This window comes from Squalius cephalus, assembly GCF_949319135.1.
Source record: "Squalius cephalus genome assembly, chromosome: 15".
Lineage (NCBI taxonomy): Eukaryota > Metazoa > Chordata > Actinopteri > Cypriniformes > Leuciscidae > Squalius > Squalius cephalus.
Window position 1 is genome coordinate 26,064,672 of NC_137136.1, and position 13,187 is coordinate 26,077,858.

General features: G+C 43.3%; 1 protein-coding gene across 1 annotated transcript in view; it reads right to left on the minus strand.

Annotated features, from left to right (window-relative positions):
* Positions 1 to 1,395, minus strand: part of grb10b (growth factor receptor-bound protein 10b) — a 146,092-nt gene extending 144,697 nt beyond the window's left edge. The window contains exon 1 of the mRNA XM_079895808.1: positions 1,296 to 1,395. The gene's annotated coding sequence lies outside the window, so the exon portion shown is untranslated. The remainder of the gene's footprint in view (positions 1 to 1,295) is intronic.
* Between the last annotated feature and the right edge of the window lie 11,792 nt (positions 1,396 to 13,187).

Sequence of the window (13,187 nt, forward strand, 5' to 3'; positions counted from 1 at the left end):
CGTGTTTGAAAATTTTGGTTTTTCTGAAAATTCTAAATGCCAGAAAAATGTTCATGATGTTATGGAAAAAAATGATTGTTTCTTGCCCCTACTGTTCAAAAGTTATTAGTATAAATGTAAGTGAAATTTGGACAGTTGATGGCACTAGAGGGATTGAGTTAGAGACTCCAAAATTGATGGTTAATGCTGTCTGCCATCTATCTGTGTGCCAAATTTCACAACTTTTTACCATACGGTTCTATGGGCTGCCACTGACTTCAAAGAGTGGAAGAAGAAGAACACTAACGGATACAATAGGTGCCTATGCACCATCGGTGCTTGGCCCCTAACAACAACAACAACAACAATGATAATAATAATAATAGGCCTAATAATAAAAATAACAATGAAGTATTACAGAATGGTATTTTAGTGATTGAATATTTTACAGTTCCTAGCTGTAGGCTATATTTGATTAAATAATGCCAACATATTTGAGCTGTTAAAAATATCTTTGTCATTGTAAAATGTAATTATAAAAACATATACAGTGTGTGGTGTTTTTCATACAGGAAGCTGCAACGGATTTTATACATTTTAATACAATTTTTATTTTACCATAGAAATACGCAAAATATACATTATATCCATGAATAATAAATATGAAACATTTACATCCCTCCCGTTAAGATTACGAACGGTTTTTGTTTTCTATGGAAGCGCAGTTTCATCACTTGCAAGTTCGCATTACATGTAAGACCTATCTAGTTACGAGGGTGTTCTGCTTACTTTCGGCATTATGGCTATTGTGTAATCTTTTACATGTTACATTTCTACACTGTGATAAAGCGGTAACAGGCAGGTTTACCTTTATTTATTATTTAATTTTTTTACCCGATCTGACAATTAAAAGGGGTTTTTGTAGGAGCTATCAATCAATTCCAAGGTTTAACTTAATAATACAATTTAATTGCCACGTGGAGTCCATTTTAGGTGATCTGACAAAAAATAAAAAAATAAATAAATAAAAAATAAAAAATTGTACAGCGTAAATTACAAGCTGTGTACCATTGATATATAAAATTTGACTCTGCTGCTGCAACACTGAAGTTTTCTTTACTCTCTAGAATTCTAGGACTGAATAGCCACACCTCTCAACCCTCTCTCTCCCACTGGTCTTATTTACTCACAAGTTCTTCTTTAGGGCAACCTACACCCGTTTCCCCCTCAGTGCACACTCACAGATCAAACTTTGGTGTGAACGCTCGTTTCTAAAAAAAACGATATAGGAGTGAGAACTAAAATTCATCGCTTACCTTTCTATAGCGGAGACGAACCGTGCCTTATTCACTGTAAATGTGTATGTATGTGTGGCTGCGCTGGACGCTGTCAGTATCTAAAGTCTCCGCCCAATCCAGGCCAACACCACCCCGTCATCAGCCACTAGCGTTTCGCGTTCTGGCCAGACCCCCGCACGAACCAATGTGTGCGTTGAATAAGCTTAGCGCGTGACACAGCTCTGAGTACACACGGTTAAAGCATTACTGACAACATGGCTGTGTGTGTATACACACACACAAAACACGTTTCACATCGATTTTTGTTGCTCTCTACTCGTTAAACATTAACGGTATATTATGTTCTTGGCAATTAAGATAGCCCCAACGTGCCCATGGGTTTAATCTTACCAGATATTGTTTCTGATATTTAGGTCGTGTACAAAAGGTCATTGAGTAACTTTGCCATCAGAAGGTTTTATTTGACTATGTTTCCGACTGTAAGAAGACATATGACCATAATGGAATAGTAGAACTACCAGAACAGTTTCTGCTAAAATATAGTTAGGCTACTACAATTAAAGCCATTAAATATTCTTTCCTAAAACCCAGTAAATTATGTCCACATAATGTCTTAATATATTGGATAAAATGTTAAACTCTTAAATATTTTAAATATATTTAACACCAGTTTCTAATACATAAATCACAAATCTAAATGAAATGTCAAGCATTTCATTTAGACAAAGCACTGTAGTATTGTTAAGAACAAAACAAAACAAAAAAACAATGAAATGCATGATTAATCTAGGAAAATTGCACCCCATTTTATTTTGCCCATTCAATCATACAGAAGTCTGTTGTCCTGTAGACTTTATTAGTTTATTCTGTTATCATGTCTCCTCAGTAAGTAGTTATTTTTGAAAAGGCTGATGGCATATGAATGATAAGAGTGCCCGTTAAATAGCTCAGACTATATGATGGGTATACAATAATTATCAGAAAGCAAGGCTAGAACAAAAGAGTTTGAAATTGTTATACACTCATAAATTCTGTAATGTTAAGTTCTGCAATGTCGTTTGAAGCACATTCAGCAAATAACCTTTGCTTTCTTAAGAACCATGTTGTTGTTGTTTAAGGTTCTTGGGTTGGCTATATGATTCTTGGAAGATTCATTTCTCCAGGGCTGCGTTTCCCAAAAGCATCGTAAGCCTAAGTTGATCGTAGAAACCATTGGTGGTAATTGTTCTATGATCAACTTAAGCTTACAATGCTATTGAGAAACGCAGCCCAGATCAGCGTATTATATTCTGGATTCTTGAAATCCACAGAATGTTGATTTTTTCTGTGGAACTAGAAATAAAGGACTTGTGGAACATAGAAAAGGTTATACTATATGACATCACACTGCATGCTGTTTGATTCTAATTAGAATCTTTATTTTTTTATTTGTAATGAAATAGCATATTAGAGATATTAGATATTAGAGGACAGGCCCTTTACTTTACATCACAGTCATGAAACACGATTTGGTACTTGCTATTGCTAGTCAGAAGCAGTAAGCCACCATTTTGATTTCATGGAGTTTATAAAAAAGTGCATGTTGGCCATTTAAGCTTAAGTTATTCAACCAAATATAATTAAATCCAGTTTTGTGTCAGAAATCTTCCATGAACCCATTCCAACATCTGTGACTTCCATCAGATGTGTCAAACTCTTGTATATGAGACTACTCAGTTCCCTATCAGTCGGTCACTGTCGACGTACGTCGGACCGACTAATAGGAATCTCACTAGAGAGGCTACTTCGAGTGAAACTAAACGAGCCAATGCACATTGGCATGCAATCATTTGCATCAGCTGTTCAGCCACGCAGCGAGGGTATATAATGAGCAGAAGGTGCGATTGCACTTCAGTCTTTTGCTTCGGAGCCAAGCACTTCGATGCTCTCTATAACTCTTCAGAAGAAGATTGTGAAACCTAAGCGAGATTTCTTTCTCGGACCTCTCCACACTGGTGCGGGTGACACGGCAAGCGGCCTTTTTTCTCTCTCTTTCTTTCCTTTTGTTTTTGTTGTACTGAGCAAACAAAAGCTGTTCTAACAGCTGGTAAGGTGCGCTTGAGAGCGCTCAAAGGCCGTTTTCACGGCTGGTAAGACCAGCGAGGAAAGAGACAGCACGCAGACAAGGTGCACATTCCTGTCTGTGTTTGCAGTGACCGCTCCCCTGCGTGCTTCAGCACTAGCGAGAGCAGTCCCTAAAAGAGCTTACACAGATAGAACGCGTCTTTATAAAGATGACGTTCTATTTGTGTGTTTCTGGATGCGGTCGTTACCTGGGATCGCGGGATGGGATCTGCCTCGTGTGTGTGGGCCTCGAACATGCTGAGGCAGCTTTCGTGGATGAGTCATGTACCCATTGTGGGAAGATGACCATCTCAGAGCTGCGGTCGAGACTCTCGTTCCTGCAAAGGGGCGGAGTCCCCGTGTCTGCGCCTCAATCTAACCCTCCTCAGAGGGTTGCTTTGGGCACTGACACGGGAGACCTAAGGATCATGGTGAGCACGCTACCTTCGGGGAACCAACCCCCTAGGAACGGAACGCACTGGACCATCCTCGAGGTGTGTACCAGTCGTTTCCTTCGGTGCTCCCCGCGATGAACAGATGTCAATCGCTGCATCGAAGGGTGGGTCAGACCTCTCTGCAGACGACGACTCGGTGCCGCTGCCTCCTTCGGGTGTGCCAGCGGTGCCCGAGTCGGACCCGGAGATGATGGCCATGCTTTCCTAGGCCGCCAACAGGATCGGGCTCGTGTGGAACCCTCCACCGGGGTCCCGAGCCCTCGAGGCTGGATGACTGGTGTGCTGGTTCTCAGCAACCCAGCCCAGTGCCTTTCTTCCCGGAGGTGCCCGAGGAGCTCACGGGGACGTGGACGGCACCTTTTACTGCCAGAAACCGTCCTGGTGGCTCCTCCTCCCTCACCACCCTTGATGGCGGGGTGGCTAAGGGATACACGCGTATCCTGTCAGTAGTGATGCATGTCTCGAGACCACTTTTACGTTTTTATGTCTCGGTCTTGTCACGGCCTTGACGGTCTTTGGTCTTGGTCTTGTCTTGGTCTCGGACCTCTCGGTCTTGTCTAGGTCTCGCTGTCTCAGACCGACATAGTGGTCGGGGGATTTAGCAATACAATACTAAAATATCCACGACGACACAACGTTCGATAATGCAACATTATTATCCGCAACGGAACGGATTGAAGCGCGCGTCCGAGTCAAGACAGTGCTGCGTGTGCACGAGCCACGAGAAAACACTTTATCCGCGCCACTGATCGCAGCGGCAACGAGCACTTTGATCACTTGATTTAAAAAACACATATCAGTGACATGATGGGTTTTAACTTCATTCAGGAGATTTTGGGTAACTGCACAACTGACAGATGACTTTGAGCGCACCGCCAACGGTGTGTGTGTGTGTGTGTGTGTGTGTGTAACCATAGCGACAAAACGACCAACTTTCGGATCCTGCACTTAAGCCTATAATTTCGTTTTTAAAAATGTAATTATGTATTTAAAAGTTGCAGAATGGATTAATTTGGAGACTCCGAAATCGGCAGAGATAGGCAGGCATTTGCTTAGATGAATTTGTGTCTTTGATATCTGTGTGTGTGTGTGTGTGTGTGTTGTTTGATTACAGTATTGTATTTAAGATGGTGTTAGACTAAATAAATGGTCTTTTAAATATCATCTGCATATCTCCGTTGTGTTGACTAAACATTAGGCCTAATCCAAGTTTATAATTGTGTATCTTTAATTTGATGTTACAATTTCATCTACAAATTAAGTATAATTTCAATTGGTTACATATTTATCATTCTTTAGACAGTTGTTGGAGGAGCAAGATGGTGTTGGAGGTGTTTGATGTTTTGTCAGATGAACCAGTCAGTACCAGTCATGTCAGTCCTCAACGGTACACAAAAGTTAAGGGAGTCTCAATCCTCTAATAGTGCAGTAACAGCCGTCATGCAATTGCTACACATAGGCCTAGTTGATCTCACCCAGTCTGCAAAAACATTTACAGTGAGCTCACAGTCACATGGTCTGTCTCTGTATTGTTCTGCCTGTGTAGTTGAAGTAATACCGTCTAATATGTATTGAATGTAGCCTAAACCGAGGCTGAACCCTAGTATGCTGCTGTTCTTGAATTCATACAAGTTATTGCTTAGCTTCAAGTCTGTTTTTTTTTTCCTCCGGTCTCGACTTGGTCTCGACTTGGTCTTGACTTGGTCTGTCTTGGTCTTGTCTTGGTCTCGATACCCTTTGGTCTTGGTAGTGTCTTGGTCTCGGTTTAGGCGGTCTTGACTACAAGTCTACCTGTCAGTAGAGCGGGCCATTGCTATGAAGCTGTGCCCTAACTCCACTTGGCACAGTGAACCGTGCCTTCCCGGGGCAGTAAGTACTCGTCGAATTTAACCGGCAAGACTTACAAGGCCTCTGGGGAAGCCGCCTCTGCCATGCACACCATGGCTTTGCTGCAAGTCCATCAGGCCAAGGCACTGAAGGAACTGCACGAGGATGGTCACAACCCACAAGTTTTCCAGGAACTTGCCGCAACGGACCTCGCGCTTCGTGTGACGAAGGTCACCGCACGGTCAGTGGGTTGTGCGATGTTCACTCTGGTGGTCCAGGAACGCCATCTCTGGCTGTGTCTGGCTGACATGAGGGAGACCGACAAGCTCCGGTTCCTTAACTCCCCCGTGTTCCAGAATGACCTCTTCGGCGACAGGGTCGAGAACTTCGCCCAGCAGTTCTCAGCTGTACAAAAGCAGACTGAGGCCATCAAACACAACCTGCCTCCACCCCACCGCCCGCGGCCCCTCAGTCTGCTCGTCGCCGAAGGACAGCCTTCTGCGCCTGCCCTCGCTCCCGCGCCACTGCAGCAGCCTCCATCTAAACGGCGCCGTGGAGCCAGTCGCAGCCAGGCCCCCCGCCAGTCCAGGCCCCCGCCAAGAAAGGTGGCAAAGCCAAGAGCAAGCGGCCCTAGGACAGGCTACCCAGAGATGGACGGGACTGCTCTTTGAGTGACGGTGACCGCACCGCTCCCTCCCCCGGAAGAGGGCCGGGTGGAAAATCCTTTGTTTCCTTTTGTTTTTGTTCCGCCACTGGCCTCAAAACTAGCGGTACCCAAATTTTCAATTAATGAGCGGTTTCTTCCATCTCTGGGTCCGACGAGCTATCACGAGCTGTGCTCCCGGGAGAATGGTGACTCCACCCCCCCCCCCAGGTTCAGCTGATCTGGAGAGAGTTTGGAGAGGCTCAGGTAGACCTGTTCGCCTCCTCAGAGACCTCCCACTGCCAGCTGTTTTACTCTCTGACCGAGGGAACACTCGGCACGGATGCACTGGCACACAGCTGGCCCCGGGGTCTCTGCAAATATGCGTTTCTCCCAGTGAGCGTACTTGCGCAGACACTGTTCAAAGTCAGGGAGGACGAGGAGCAGGTCCTTCTGGTGGCTCCCTATTGGCCCACCTGGACCTGGTTCCCAGAACTCATGCTCCTTGTGACAGTCCCTCCCTGGCCCATTCCTCTGAGGAAGGACCCTCTGACGGACCTCGCGCTTTGTGTGACGAAGGTCAGCGCGCAGTCAGTGTGTCGTGCGATGTCCACTCTGGTGGTCCAAGAAAGCCATCTATGGCTGTGTCTGGCTGACATGAGGGAGAGGAAGGACCCTCTGACTCAGAGATGGGGCACCCTATCTCCCTATCCCTATCTTAGGTCACCTGATGGAGTTTTTCGGTTCCTTGCCACTGTTGCCTTTGGCTTGCTCAGTTGGGGATATTTGGGGATATTTAATTTAATTAATCAATCAACCATACTATTGATCAGCATTACCAAACATGGACGTTCCACTAGAAACAAACATTGATGTATTGTTTTAATTTAATACTGTGAAGCTGCTTTGATACAACCTACGTTGAGAAAAGCGCTATATAAATAAACTTGACTTGACTTGACCCTATGGCACCCGCGTCCGGACCTCTGGAGACCTCTGCTCCTTGGAAGGGACGTGGAGGTTCTAGGTGACTTACTCCCAGAGGTACTTAACACCATCCCTTCTGCACGATCGCCGCCTACGAGAAGTGCGTATGTCTTGAAGTGGAACCTGTTCATCTACTGGTGTTCTTCTTGCCGAGAGGACCCCCAAAGATGTTCGATAGGGTCCGTGCTTTCTTTCTTGCAGCAAGGGTTGGAGCGAAGGCTGTCTCCCTCCACCCTCCATCCCTCCAAGTACATGCTGCCGCTATTTCAGCACATCACGACCATATAGATGGCAAATCAGTAGGAAAGCATGACCTGGTTTGTCAGGTTCCTTAGGGGGGCGAGGCAGTTAAACCCTCCTCATCCCCCCTCCCCCCTCCATACCCTCTTAGGACCTTTCCCTGGTACTTTGAGCAATTCAGGATGCTCCCTTTGAGCCTTTGCAGTGAGCAGACTTAAAGCTTCTCTCCTTGAAGACTTTGCTGCTGATTGCCCTGTCCTCTATCAAGAGGGTAGGGGACCTTCAACCATTTTCGGTTGACAAATCGTGCCTAGAGTTCGGGCCGGGTGACAACCATGTTTTACTGAGACCCCGGCCTGGCTATGTGCCCAAGGTTCCTACCACTCCCTTCAGAGACCAGGTAGTGAACCTGCAAGCGCTGCCCCTGGAGGAGGCAGACCCAGCCCTGGCTTTGCTCTGTCCTGTTTGCGCTTTACATTTGTACATGGACAGAACTCAAACTCTCAGGACCTCAGACCAGCTCTTTGTCTGTTACGGAGGCCAGCAGAAGGGAAAGGCTGTCTCCAAGCAGAGGATGGCCCACTGGATAGAGAATGCTATCGCATTGGTTTACCAAGCTCAAGGCGTGCCCTGCCTGCTCAGGTTACATGCTCACTCCACGAGAGGCACTGCATCCTCCTGGGCGCTGGCATGTGGCGCCTTGCTAACAGATATCTGTAGAGCTGCAGGCTGAGCGACACCTAACACGTTAACGGGTAGAAGCACTGAGAGGCCCGGCTCTGTCGGCTTGCTGCACCCTACTGTGCTCCTTATTTCTCCAGAGTGAAAAACCTGTGAGTCCTCCAACACCCTCGGCCCGGACATGGCGGCCAATAATCTCACTGTATGGGTTATCACGGAACAAGAGTGACAGATACACTCTGTGTAAGCCCTCTCCTATCGTCCTTCCAGGCAAGAAGGGGTAGAAGCTTACACAGGGCGCTGGATGGGGCGCAGCAGCTGTGGCACTTTGGTAGGGATTCCCATTAGTCGGTCCGATGTACGTCGAGAGTGACCGACTGATAGGAACGTCTCGGTTACATATGGTAACCCTCGTTCCCACCGGGGCGGCCATCTTATCAGGCTTGGCTCCTCAGCAAAAAAACTGAAGTGCAATCGCACCATCTGCTCATTACATACCCGCGCTGTGTGGCTGAACAGCTGATGCAAATGATTGCACACCAATGTGCATTGGCTCGTTTAGTTTCACTCTAAGTAGATTGGCCTCTCTAGCGAGATTCCTATTAGTCGGTTCGACGTATGTCTCCATTCCCTCCTTCAGGGAACGAGGTTTATCATATTTAACTGAGACATTCTCTAGGATTTTAGCATCCACTCTTAAAAATGAAACTTTTGTCATCTGTGGTTTCATGAAGAAACTTTAACATCCATGGATCCTTTCCATTGAACTAGACACTCTTAGAAACAAAGGTTCCGAAAAGGTACAGTGATGCCATAAAATAAACATTTAGGTTCCCTAAAGAACATTTTATGGAATGGATATGTTCAATGTTAAAGGTCTTCATGGAACCATAGATTTAATTTCCAATCCAAGAACTGTTATTTTTAAGAGTGGATGCTAAAATGATAGAGAACTTAGTAGTCTCATATACAAAAACTTGACACAACAGATGGAAATCACAGATGTTTGTATTTTTATTTAGATTGTTCTTCACACCAAGGAAAACTGTTTTCAAAGGTACCACTATGTTAACTTTTTAAAGTTTAAAACTTAAATTAGTCAACACATCATTAATCCTTCTTCCAAAACGTGATTTTGTTTTACTCTGATTCACTATGCTAAGCCTTTTATAAGTATTTATAATTTAGACCTGTTGGGGCGGTTTTTACAGGAAATCACATACACTCACCTGTGCATGTCTCATCATATCCATAAATAAAGAAAAGTTGCTCTGGCTACTTTTATGAGTTTATGGTGTGGGAGTGGAATAGGTGAAGTTGTCACAACGAGCGAGTAAATCTCGATCCTCCAAGAAATCACTTTTTTTATTTTTTTTTATGTAGAACAGAGGAGAGTCTGCTGGCAAAAAGACAACATGACAGAGCTCGCAATAAAAGGAGAATCAACATTGGCTTGGCATTTCAAATGTACAAGTGACGTGGATATGGTGTTTTTATTGCTCAACAGGTGAGTAAGGTATTTTACTGAACAAATAAATTGCCATGTGTAACTCTCTAACAGAGTTCATTGTAAATCATTATCTATTACGAAGGTTCATATTAATCAGCACATGCAGTCACTAGCCGAAGCACAACCAAAACAATGTTCTTCCACAAAATGCCTGCAGTTTTGTTTTTCTTAACTGCTATAGGGCCAAAAGTTACATAGTGCACCTTTAAGAAATATTCAATGACAGATTCTTAAGGGAACCCAAAATGGCATCACTGTGAAACAACAACAACAAACGTATGAAACCTTTATTTTTAACCACACTTCTTTTCCTTCCATGTTGTTTATTCCCAAGATTTTTTTCAAGGCATCTATTTTACCTCCCAGTGAGCCCAGACACATACATCACACTTTTGGTGATAGCTCATTTGTATAAGATTGTATAAAAATCATCAAAAATCAGTCTGTGTCCTATTCAGTAACTTAACATGTTTAGTTACTTTACCAAATATACTTACAACCATTTCAATCTCTCAAAATGTCAAATAAACTCAGTCCTATGTGATTTCCATGCCAAATCTATACACGGTTTGTACACAGAACACCAGATTAGAATACCTGCTGATCCGCTTCCATAAATTATTGTAATGATGCGTATCTATCTTATGCATGTATATAACCAGTGACCTTTGATCTGATTTCTCCAGTTTGTTTTCCTTTACTAATGGCTGTCCTAGTTTGGAAGCAAACAGTCATTTTGCAGTTTCGTAACACATATCATAATGGCCACAAACGAGCCGGAATTCTGACCAACAGAGGGATTGTGGGAGGGGAAGAATTTACTGCCATCCGCCATAGAGGGGATTACCCCATCAAGACGAGGAGGAGCCTGCCCAGAGATAGACATCCCACAACCCTCAGAGCACATGGGTTCTGCCAAAATACGTAATAACATTAATATAGGAAAGAGAGGATGGTTTATGAAGCTGAAGGAGCCACGATGGTGCATTTCAACAGGGATCTCTTGTATATAAGGAACATTTTTGAAACCTTTTGCACCCATCAAACAGATTATACCCATCACCCAGTAACAAATTAGTGGGACTAAATTACAATTTGTCAGACATACAAATCATTCATCTTAAAACATTTCAAAACTTGCACCTTGGAACCTATTTCAAAATGTGCGTTCTCGAGCCACCAAACACCGTTGTCGTGCAAATGAACGTCCAGAACACATTAAAAGTTTTCAGTTAAAACGGTGTCGTGTAAGCGGTCACTAAGTTAATAACTAATGATCTTTGCAATGGAAGTGAATCAATCAAAAACTAACTTTAGTGGGACAATAACTTTATTCTAGAGCTGCTGTAGAGCCAAAACAATCTTTGTTACTTTAATTTCCTATAATCACTGTAAAGCTGCTTTGAAACAATCTATATTGTTAAAAGCGCTATATAAATGAAGGTGGCTTGACTTGACTAAAATGGCTAGATAACATGACACTCTTTTATGATACGGATTGAGCTAAACTGCAATTGATAATACTGGAGTCTGTCACGAGGTGACTGTCCATGTATAGCTTGTTAGAGTTCATAATTAATTCTAGTTACAAGAAACATACTTACTAGGAATTTTTTTGTGAGTCATGAGTGCTGATGCTGTCATCCATCTGAAGACTGATCTAACCATTGCCAGTAAATGCATCTCTACTTTTGGTAAAACCTCATAAGCATTGGTTTGGGAATGGCTTTTGATAGAGGTCTGTGTGGGCATTAAATTGAAGCTCTAACAGGAGAGTGTGACCTCTTCAAGCATGTGCTATCTAATTTTGAGACACCATACAAAAAAAAAACAATCAAAACCTTGCTAAACAGGTTTCGGGTTCCCTCGGGCTCAAATCAGGTAGCAGACCTCAGCCTAAGCAGACCTAAGCTGATTAAACTCAACTTTCTATGAAACATCTGGCTATCAGGTCTGAAATTATGTAAATTTGTTTGATTTTAGCCAAAGTGTTCACTTACAGCACTTAAAAATGTTGGAGACTCAATAGCACCATTGTCTTGCATGACAAGCCAGTTTTTTCCTGACAGCACATGAACCTTCAAAAAACATGTGCGTTTAAAATTTGTTATCCTATCTGCTGGCAATTTGTTTGACATATAAACCTAACATAACATACTGTAAAACATTTTGGGCCCTATTTTAACGATCTGAAACGCAACTATCAAACGCAAAATGCAAGTAACTTTGTGGGCGGATCTCTGGCGCTGTTGCTATTATACCGGTGGGATAAATGACTCTTGTGCCCGACGCAAATCTAAAATGGGTTGGTCTGAAGTAGCTGCATTACTCATAGGTGTGGTTTGGGCGTAACGTGAAATAAACCAATCAGAGCGTCATCTCACATTCCCTTTAAAAGCAGGCGCGCTTGTTCCATGGCAGATTGCTATTATAACGGTGGATTTGCCAGGCGCACGCCAGGAGAGGTTCACAGCCGAGGATACCGACGTTCTCGTCAAGGCCGTAAAAGACAGAGAAGTGACATTGTATGTGGATGGGAGAAACCCACCCAAATTAGCTTCAGTTAAACAGGCGTATAATAATTTTGGAAAATGTGTAAGCTAGATTTATGCCTATTTTTTCACATCTTCATGGACACCACAATGATTTCCCTTGTGTGGAATATTTTTCCTTGTAATTATGTATGGTTTGGAAAAATGGCAACTGCTGCGTCTGTGTAGAGAAGCAAAGTGTATGCGCGTTGTGCACACGCTACATTATAGCCAAGCATTCGCCCTTAAAATAGCATCTGAATAACGCGCCACTGGCTTTAGACTAGGTTTTTCCTGGTCTGTGGCGGATTTGTTTTCTGGAACGGCAAAATAGCACCAGGGAACGTTTGCGCTGGAACACGCCTCCTCTTTTCGCTGAACTGCCCCTGGGAGCGCAAGTTCATTCCCTAATTTACCGACGTGCGTCTGTGGAGGGAAAAGTCCGCTGTGCGTCGGGTGCAAAATAGGAATTATACATGCATTGGTGTACAAAGTCAATTGCGCTGGGTGCAAGATAGGGCCCATAAAGTTTTGTGATGGGTATCATGCTGTTTAAAGTGAAAACATGTAAATCAGCAAGAACACTGGTCACAGTGTGACCAGTCCAATCTTAAACTGGAATGAATATAAATTTATTTAGGAATATTTCAGAATTTTTACAATTTATTTCTTATTGAACTTGTTGTTTTGAGTCCTCTGTACTTGAGTTTGCAGCTTGGTGCTTTGTTTTTATTTTATTAAGCTTAAACGTTCAGCACTATGACAAACACTGCAAAAATACAAGCAATAACTATTGCATCTAGACTAAACAATAACATGAAGTTCACAGATTCCAGATAACATTATTAATCCATTTATGAAATTGTCTTCCTAGCATCTCTTTTAGTGTATGCATACAATTCGTCAATCCTCAAGCAATGTACAAGGAAAGAA